Source organism: Triticum dicoccoides, chromosome 3A (assembly GCF_002162155.2).
Source record: "Triticum dicoccoides isolate Atlit2015 ecotype Zavitan chromosome 3A, WEW_v2.0, whole genome shotgun sequence".
Lineage (NCBI taxonomy): Eukaryota > Viridiplantae > Streptophyta > Magnoliopsida > Poales > Poaceae > Triticum > Triticum dicoccoides.
In genome coordinates this window covers 758,244,825-758,253,816 of record NC_041384.1, presented here as the reverse complement: position 1 = coordinate 758,253,816, position 8,992 = coordinate 758,244,825, and the positions used below count along the sequence as shown (strand labels likewise).

General features: G+C 45.5%; 1 pseudogene; it reads right to left on the bottom strand.

Annotated features, from left to right (window-relative positions):
• Window positions 1–1,186: 1,186 nt before the first annotated feature.
• On the bottom strand, window positions 1,187–7,780 carry LOC119273312 (annotated as a pseudogene).
• Between the last annotated feature and the right edge of the window lie 1,212 nt (window positions 7,781–8,992).

Sequence of the window (8,992 nt, the reverse complement as noted above, 5' to 3'; positions counted from 1 at the left end):
AGGCTTACTAGGGACATGGTGTTGTCTATGTATCCACACATGTATCTGAGTTTCCTATGAATACAATTCTAGCATGGATAATAAACGATTATCATGAACAAGGAAATATAATAATAACCAATTTATTATTGCCTCTAGGGCATATTTCCAACACGGTGTTCTCAACTTAGGTATACAAAATGAAGCCTTGTTGATCAAGCATCTTTTCAAGTTTTTTAACAAACTGGATGTGCCCTGGGTCACGCTCATTTGGGACACGTATTATACCTCATCACCCCCTCAAGTCACCCAGAGTTGTGGCTCGTTCTGGTGGAGGGACGTTTTGTAGCTATATGATAGTTTTCGTAAGTTGGTTGTGCCTCTTGTGTATGCTGGTGATACGGTGGTCTTCTGGCTGGACCGCTGGCAGCTTGGAAATGAGGCTGTTATCATGCATTGTCGGTTTCCAAGGCTGCATTCCTATGTGATTGATGACACAATCACCATTAAGGATTTTATGGAGCGACCTGATCTAACTGACAATTTTCACCTGCCTTTGTCGGCTGAAGCCTTCCAGGAGTTCACCCAACTTCAAGCTCTGCTGCCTTTGATCAACCTTCAAGAGGAAGGGAAGGATATTTGGAAATGGCCATCCAAGTCTGGAGAATACCAGTCTAGGATCTACTATGTGTCTTGCTTCTCACATATTGTGGTTGATCCCATTTCTAAATGGATCTGGAAATGTTCATGCACTCTCAAATTCAAGGTCTTTGGCCGGCTTCTTTTGATGGATCGGTTGAACACCAGAGACATGATGCAGCGACGCCTTTGGATTATCCAGGATGACACGTGTGTAATGTGTAATACTGCCTGTCATGAAGACCGAGCCCATCTTTTCTTTGCATGCAACTTCAGCCAACGTGTTTGGAACTACCTTGGCATTTCATGGATCCTCCAACCAAACCAGACTACCCATGACATGGCTTTAGCTGCAAGGAAGGATTTTGGCCTCCCCTTTTTCACGGAGGTGGTCTTCACTGCCGCATGGAATATTTGGACTCAAAGAAATGGGAAGATCTTCAGAAATGAGCTACCTTCCTTTCGATCTTGGAGGAGGAATTTTATCCATGACATTTCTCTTTTAGCTCATAGAATCAAGTGTAAATATAGGAATAGTCTAATTTCCTGGATAGCTTCTCTCCCCTAACTAATCTTTGTAAGTATCCCTTTGTTCTTTTCCTTGTAATTTGTAACTTTGTAACTGCTCTGGTTCTTTTGCAATAAAGAACGGTGAGGCTGTTGCCTTGCAGTATATACTAGTGCGTGATTCGCCGAGCTGCTTTCCAAGATTATCCACATCCAACAAAAACTGCTAAAATGCCGCCCACGATGAGCCCTCTTCCTGCAGGGCCGCCTCGGCCTCTTCCCTGCGAGCAGCCACCCGAGCCCTGAGCTGCCTCCCTTCCTCGCCCTCAATCACCAGCCGCACCTTGGCCTCCACCTCGCCTGCTTTGACAAAACCTTTCGTGTATCCCTCCAGCTCCAGAGCGGCGCCTATGTCCTCTGTCATAGACAACTTGTTCGTCTTCTGCTCAGTATCCAGCGACAGACACAACATGGGCATCCCAACCACAATGGCCTCCAGCAACGAGTTCCATCTGCAGTGCGTCACGAACGCGCCAGTGGCCCGATGGCCGAGCACGTTCATCTGCAGCACCCACGACTTGACGACCAGGCCTCTGCCCTTGGTCCAGTGGAAGATCTAGGCCCCAGGCCGGGGGGCCCAGACCCGGGGCGTGAAGCCCATTTTCTTTGTGGGCTGTAGGGAAAATACCGTAGCAACTGCTACAGTATACAAAGGGGGCCCGGGGCGCTGGGCTGGGCTGGATCCGCCCCTGCCTTGGTCCGCTCTAAGAAACCTTGACGCAGGAGTACGACAAGTTCCGGCTCGGGGCGCACTTCCAAGTATTTCTCTGGGTCGTCACTTCCCGCAGGCATGCGCGCGGACCATAGGAACCGCTGCCCTGACCTCTCCAAGATAATGGCTATCTTCTTGAGCTGCTCCGCCGAGAGTGCGCCCTTGCTCCCGAAACAGAGGAACACAACGATGTGGTCGGAATGTGCATCGAGCCACTCGAGGCATTCATTCCTCTCTGCTTTGTCTTCATCCTTGGTGCCCTTGCTGACCAACGGACCAACGCAGTAGATCAGAAGCAGGATCCTTTCCGGATCGCAGAGTGGGCCCCTAGGAGACTACACCGCACGACTCACCAACAACTCGAACGTGTTCAGCGGGACGCCCATGGTATCTGTGTTGCGCTTCCAAATGTTCATCATGGCCTTGCACATCTCATCTTCGGTGTGCTCCAGCAGTTCCTTGATGAGGTGAGACACTGGCATCGGCGGAACACCGACGAAATTGAGTGGTGTGTCCCCGAGTTCCTTCAAGCCCGTCTACCTGCCGGCAATCAGTGTCGGGAGCTAGGTTAGGGCTGACAGGCACGAGGCGCTCCCTGCAAAGAACGTGTAGACCAGGACGCTGAGATTCATGCAAATGTCGGTGGCATCAATGTAGAACATGTCGAGGACAACAGAGTGCAAGCTTTTCTGGTTGACGGCTCGGAGGAATGCTTCGAACTGCTCATTATAATCAGGCAAGAGCTGGAGAATGAGTAAGAAAGGGTGCTTTTCGGAGGACATGGAAGGAGATGGACGGATTGGAGGAAGCAATGGGCTCGATGGCGGTTGCGCCGGAGACTGGCAACTTAAAGGGCGTCTTGAGGAGCACCACGGTGACGTCGTAGCCATTCTTCAGAAAGACGTTGGTGAGCTCTGTCATGGGGCCAACATGACCGACGACGGCGCCACGGTACAGCACCGCAGTCTGCTTCTTCTTGACTTCAGAAATGTTTTGGAGGTGGCACTGGCACTGGCACTGGCGAGGTAGAAGATATCCGGTTATACTATATAGAGGAACGTGGAAATTCTTTTTTTTAAGGAACCGGCAGTTGGGCTGCCTTAATATAATAAGAAGGAGAAATAAAATACAAATGTTACGGTACACAGTGTGGGGTTGGGGTGACCCGCACCAAGAAAATAAAAGGATCAGTCTGGCACAGGTTCCAACGAGCAGAAAATAGTTCTGGTGAGTTCTCTACATCAGAAAGCCAACGAGCAGAGATTGAAGGAAGAGATATGTCTTGCACTCTTGCTTGATGAGATGGAGGATAGCAAGCAAATGGTGCTCGAACACACGCATGTTCCATTCCTTCCAGATGTTCTAAGTAGTGTAGATGGCCGCCTTCTTGGCCGTTCCTTGAAGACACGAAGTCAAGTCATCCCACCAATGCTTAATAGATACAGCAATCTGAGCGTTAGTTGTAAGAATGGGCATGCCAAGGTCATTCCCCATCATAGTCCATATTGTACGAGGAAACGGGCAAGCAAGGTCGTGGTGGGCGTCTCATCCTCCTGGTCACAAAGGCTGCATATGTCATCATGAGGTATTCCACGGACAGCTAGGTTATTTGCTGTGAGGGTACGGCCCGTAGCCAAAGCCACATGAAAATTTTGCACTTGGCTTCCACCTTTATTGCCCACAACTTATCAAACTGAAATGGAGAGACAGAGCCAAAGAACTGACACTGGTACGCCGAGGACGCGGAGTAGGACTTGGAGCTGTTCCAGACCTAGGAGATGGAGTCAGAAGCTAGTGGATCCAGGGTTACCTGTTGCACCCGAGTCCAGAGGTCAGCAAACTGTCGGAGTTGCGTAATCTCGGAAATCCGATGGAGGCCCAGCATCCATTTGTTGTTGAAGACTGCATCATGGACAGAGACGTTTTTGCGGGAGCAGAGCTCGAAGACATCCAGAGCAAGGAGCCCCGGCACATTTCCATCGAGCCAACGATCTGATTGAAGCTTTTCCACGAAATAGCTCCCCCAGCGAGGGTGAATACGTATCCTGACGTGGATTTTCTATCATCTCTGTCCCTCGCAAAATCTGCGTCTGATTACCCTTTTATCTCTAGGGAATCACTTATCCTGTATATTAGCATGTAGTCCTTCGTGCCTTGCGCATAATGCAATGCTTTCTTTACCATCTTCCAGTGCTCTATGCCTGGATTCTCTTGATATCTACCGAGTACCCTAGTTATAAAAGCTAAGTCAGGGCGAGTGCACACTTATGCATATTGTAAGCTGCCAACAGCCGAAGCATATGGTACTACTTTCATTTGGTCGATCTCATACTGGTTCTTGGGACATTGGAATTTCCCAAAACTATCGCCCTTGACTATAGGAGCAGGTGTAGCTTTAGTCACATGCATATTATACTTTTTAAGAACTTTTTCTAAATATGCTTTCTGCGATAGTCTTAAGATTTCATTGTTCCTATCTCGGTGAATTTCTATGCCCGAAACATATGATGCTTCACCAAGATCTGTTATGTCAAAATTTGAGGATAAGAACTTCTTTGTTTCTTGTAGTAGACTAACATCACTGCTAGCAAGCAGGATATCATCCACATACAAGATTAGGAAAATATATTTCCCATTTTTAAAATTTGCATAAATACAGTTATCCTCAATATTTTCTTTAAATCCAAAACTTTTAATCATTTGATTAAACTTTAAATACCAGTGTCTAGAGGCTTGCTTTAATCCATAAATGGATTTCTTCAGGTGGCATCCCATATTGTCCTTGCCTTCCATGATAAAACCCTTGGGTTGTTTCATGTAGACATTTTCTTTCAAATCCACGTTCAGAAATGTCGTCTTTACATCCATTTGATGTAACTCTAAATTAAAATGAGCAACTAATGCCATTATGATTATGAAGGAATCCTTACATGAGACTGGAGAAAATGTCTCATTGTAATCTATCCCTTCTCTTTGTGTAAATCCTTTTGCCACAAGTCTTGCTTTATACTTTTCTACATTCCCTTTGGAGTCATACTTAGTTTTGTAGACCCATTGGCAGCCTACTGTTTTGGCTCCTTTAGGAATTTTCTTTAAGGCCCAAACATCTTTGGAACTCATCGATTTCATCTCGTCTTTCATTGCCTTCATCCACTTTGATGAATGAGGGCTTCTCATGGCTTCTTCATATGAGGTGGGATCTTTTTCTGTATGAACCATTTCCGTGTTATGAACTTTATAATCAGTAGAAATAGCTGACTTTTTGCGTCTTGTAGACCTTCTAAGGGCCTTTGTTTCTGGCACTTCTTCTATAATTTGCTGCTACATCTCCCTTTCATGCTCAACAACGGGTTCAGTCGGCTCCTGACGGATAGGTTCCGGGTCTGCCCCCGTAGTTGTCATGGGTGGTGTTGCAACTGGTAGTGAGAAAAATGGCTCCTGAATCATTGGATTAGGTGCATGCACCCTCTTCTCCTCAAGATCAATTTTCCGAGCTACCAAGCTCCCCCTCATCATTTCGTCCTCTAAGAATACTGTGTGTCCTGTTTCTATAAACTTTGTATATCTGTCTGGACAGTAGAAACGAAAACCCTTTGATCTGTCTGGATAGGCAATGAAGTGGCAACTCACTGTTTTGGGATCTAACTTTGCAATGTTTAGATTAAACATTTTGGCCTCAGCAGGGCATCCCCACACCCTGAAGTGTTGTAGGGAGGGCACTCTTCCCATCCATAGCTCGCACGGTGTTTTGGGCACCAACTTGCTTGGTAATCTGTTGGGAATGTGAATGGCGGTTTCAAGAGCCTCCATCCATAATCCCAATGGCAAGGTGGAGTAACTCATCATGCTACACACCAGATCCATAAGTGTACGATTGCGCCCTTCAGCTACTCCATTTTGTTGAGGCTCACCCAGCATTGAATACTAGGCTACTATGCCAGTCTCCTGAACTTTGCAAAAGGTCTAGGGACTTGGCCATATGGGTGTGCCGACCGTAGTACTCTCCCCCACGGTCGGATCTTACTATCTTTATTCTTTTATCATGCTGATTTTCAACTTCAGCTTTGAATATTTTAAATTTATCCAATGCTTCATATCTTTCTTTGATTGATTAAATATATCCATAGCGAGAGTAGTCATCTGCGAATGTTATGAACGAGTCATATCCATCCACACTTTTCACCGGAAATGGTCCACAAATGTCGGTGTGAATGATTTCTAGTGTGCCTATGCTATGGATTGCACCTTTTTTGTTTGTTTTATATTTTCCTTTAATGCAATCTATGCATTGTTCTAAGTATGAGAATTCTAACGGAGGAAGAATTTCACTTTTGACTAATCTTTCTATTCTCCCCTTGGAAATATGGCCCAAGCGATAGTGCCATAATTTCCATGAGTCGAATGTTATCTTTCTTTTATTTTGTTCTTTATTCGACGCGGAAACATGTTCTTTCACATTGCATACAGAATAAACTTTTTCACGAAGTGATAACAAATAAAGCTCATCGTGTAGTAAAGCATCACCCACATAAGCATTTTTTAACCATATGGCACACTTGCCCTGTCCAAAATAACATTCATAATTATCTTTGTGCAAACAAGAAACACTAATTAAGTTTCTATGACATGATGGAACAAATAAAACATCTTTAAGTAGACGATTGAATCCATCAACTAACTCCAAGGAGATGTCACTGACAACTTCAACTTCTGCTTCAACTCCATTTGCCACATCAATGCGTCTTTCGCTTCTTTGCGTAGTGCGCGTCGAATGGAATCCCTGTAAAGAATTTGCAACATGAACAATTGCTGTTGAGTCAATCCACCAAGTGGATTTTGAAAACTGTGTATACAACGATTCATTTACAAAGGAAACTATATTTTTTTCCTCTTTTTGCCATGATTGACTTCAGCCAATTAGGGCAGTCTTTCTTGTAATGCCCGGTCTTCTTACAGTGGAGACAAGTGTCTTTGTCCACTGGGAAAGGCTATTGGTGACGCTGATGCTGATAGGGAGCTTTTTCTTGTGGCTTTGCAGGGGAACTATTGCTGTTTTGATTGTAATTCTTTTTCTTGTGATCCTTCACATAGTTGAGTGAACCACCATGTGAGGCTTTGAGTCTGCCCTCTTCTTGGGCACATATTGCTATTGTATTTTCAATGTCCCATGTGCCAGGTGGCATATTGTACTTTACAATAAAAGTTTCAAACTCCTTTGCTAGTGAAGCCATGACCAGGTGGACCAGGAGCTTCTGTTTGATCTCTAGATCCGCATCCATGGGCTTGAGCTTTGCTGCCATATTGCTCATCTTAAGGATGTGCTCTCTTATTCCATGACTACCACCTGTGTAGTTTTCTATCACCAATTGTTTTAAAACCTGTGTGGCATATATCTTTGAAGAGCCATTGAAATGACTCTTTATCTTTGCCAGCAACTCCCCAGCGGTAGTGCACTCTGCAATTGAGACCCACAATGGTGTTCTCAATTGTATTCTTTATAAACGCCATGCACTTTTTGTTTGAATTGACCCACTTTTGGTTTTCTATGGAGTATAACATCTCCAAAGGAGCATAATCCTCCCTCTTTTTATCCCACGCAGCATCATCATTAGTGGCCCCTTTTACTGGCTCTGTAGGTCTGACCGCATGTGGAGTGTCCACTACCCAGTCTAGCTCAGCAAAGACAAATGCCAGTTCTACTTTCTTCCTCCACTCAATGTAGTTGTCACCTCTGAGTATCGAAACATCTTTAAGGCAACTCATCAAGTGGAAGCCTCCTGAAATCACAATTTAAGTGAAATCAGTATAAGATTAATCTAACGTTGGTCAAATCGAACATACAATTGTCTATGCAATTAAATCTATATTACCGTTGGGCAACATATTAGAAATAAATGCACCTTAAATTCCAATAATAAAACATTATCATGTTATTAACAACGTTGGTCATAAAAATAACATAATCATATTCATTTTAATAATTACTTTTAACATGCTCTTAAAAACTTATTTCTATGTAAACTTTTATTTTTCTTTGTAAAAGAGCAATATGAATTATTTACGCAGCGGAAAAAACATGAATAAAAAATTCATGAACTTTTTACTCTTTACAGGAACTTTTCTTTGACCGAATAAAAAAATCATGAACTTTTTTAATTTTCTTTATTAAAATTCACGAACATTTCTTTTCTGAAATTTTTCTATTCTTTGAAAAGACAAAAAAATAGCGGCAGCACAGCCTAGCGCCCACGGCTAAGCTGCGGCCTTGGCCCAGTCGGCTCCCACTCGGCCCTTCGGCCCAGTCTGGCGCTAGGGTTTGAACCGTGGCCGTCGATCTGAATCCGACGGTCGCCCTTGTTGGGGAACATAGCAATAATTAAAAAAATTGCTACATGTCACCAAGATCAATCTAGGAGATGCTAGCAACGAGAGAGAGGGAGTGCATCTTCATACCCTTGAAGATCGCTAAGCGGAAGCATTACAAGAACGCAGTTGATGGAGTCGTACTCACGGCGATTCAAATCGCGGAAGATCCAATCTAGCGCCGAACGGACGGCGCCTCCGCGTTCAACACACGTATAGGACGGGGACGTCTCCTCCTTCTTGATCCAGCAAGGGGAGAGGAGAAGTTGAGGGAAAACTCCAGCAGCACGACGGCATGGTGGCGATGGAGCTCGTGGTTCTCCGGCAGAGCTTCACTAAGCACTACGGAGGAGGAGGAGGAGTTGGAGGAGGGAGGGGCTGCGCCAGGGAAGGGGTGCGGCTTCCCTCCCACCCATCCATTATATATAGGGGCAAGGGGAGAGGGTGGAGGCGCCCTAGGGTTTCCCCTAGTGGGCGGCGGCCAAGCAGATTGGATCTCCCTAGGGAAAATCCTAGGGAGACTTGCCCCCCAAGCCAAGCAGGTGGAGGATTGCCTCCCAAGCCAGGTGGAGGCACCCCACCTCCCCAAGTAACGTGGGAAAGGGTGTGGGGGGCGCACCACCCCTTGGAGGGCTGGTTTGCCCCTACCCCTTTGGCCCATGAGGCCCTCCAACACTTGCCGGGGCTCCCGAAACACCTTTCGGTCATGCTGGCCATAGCCTGGTACCCCCC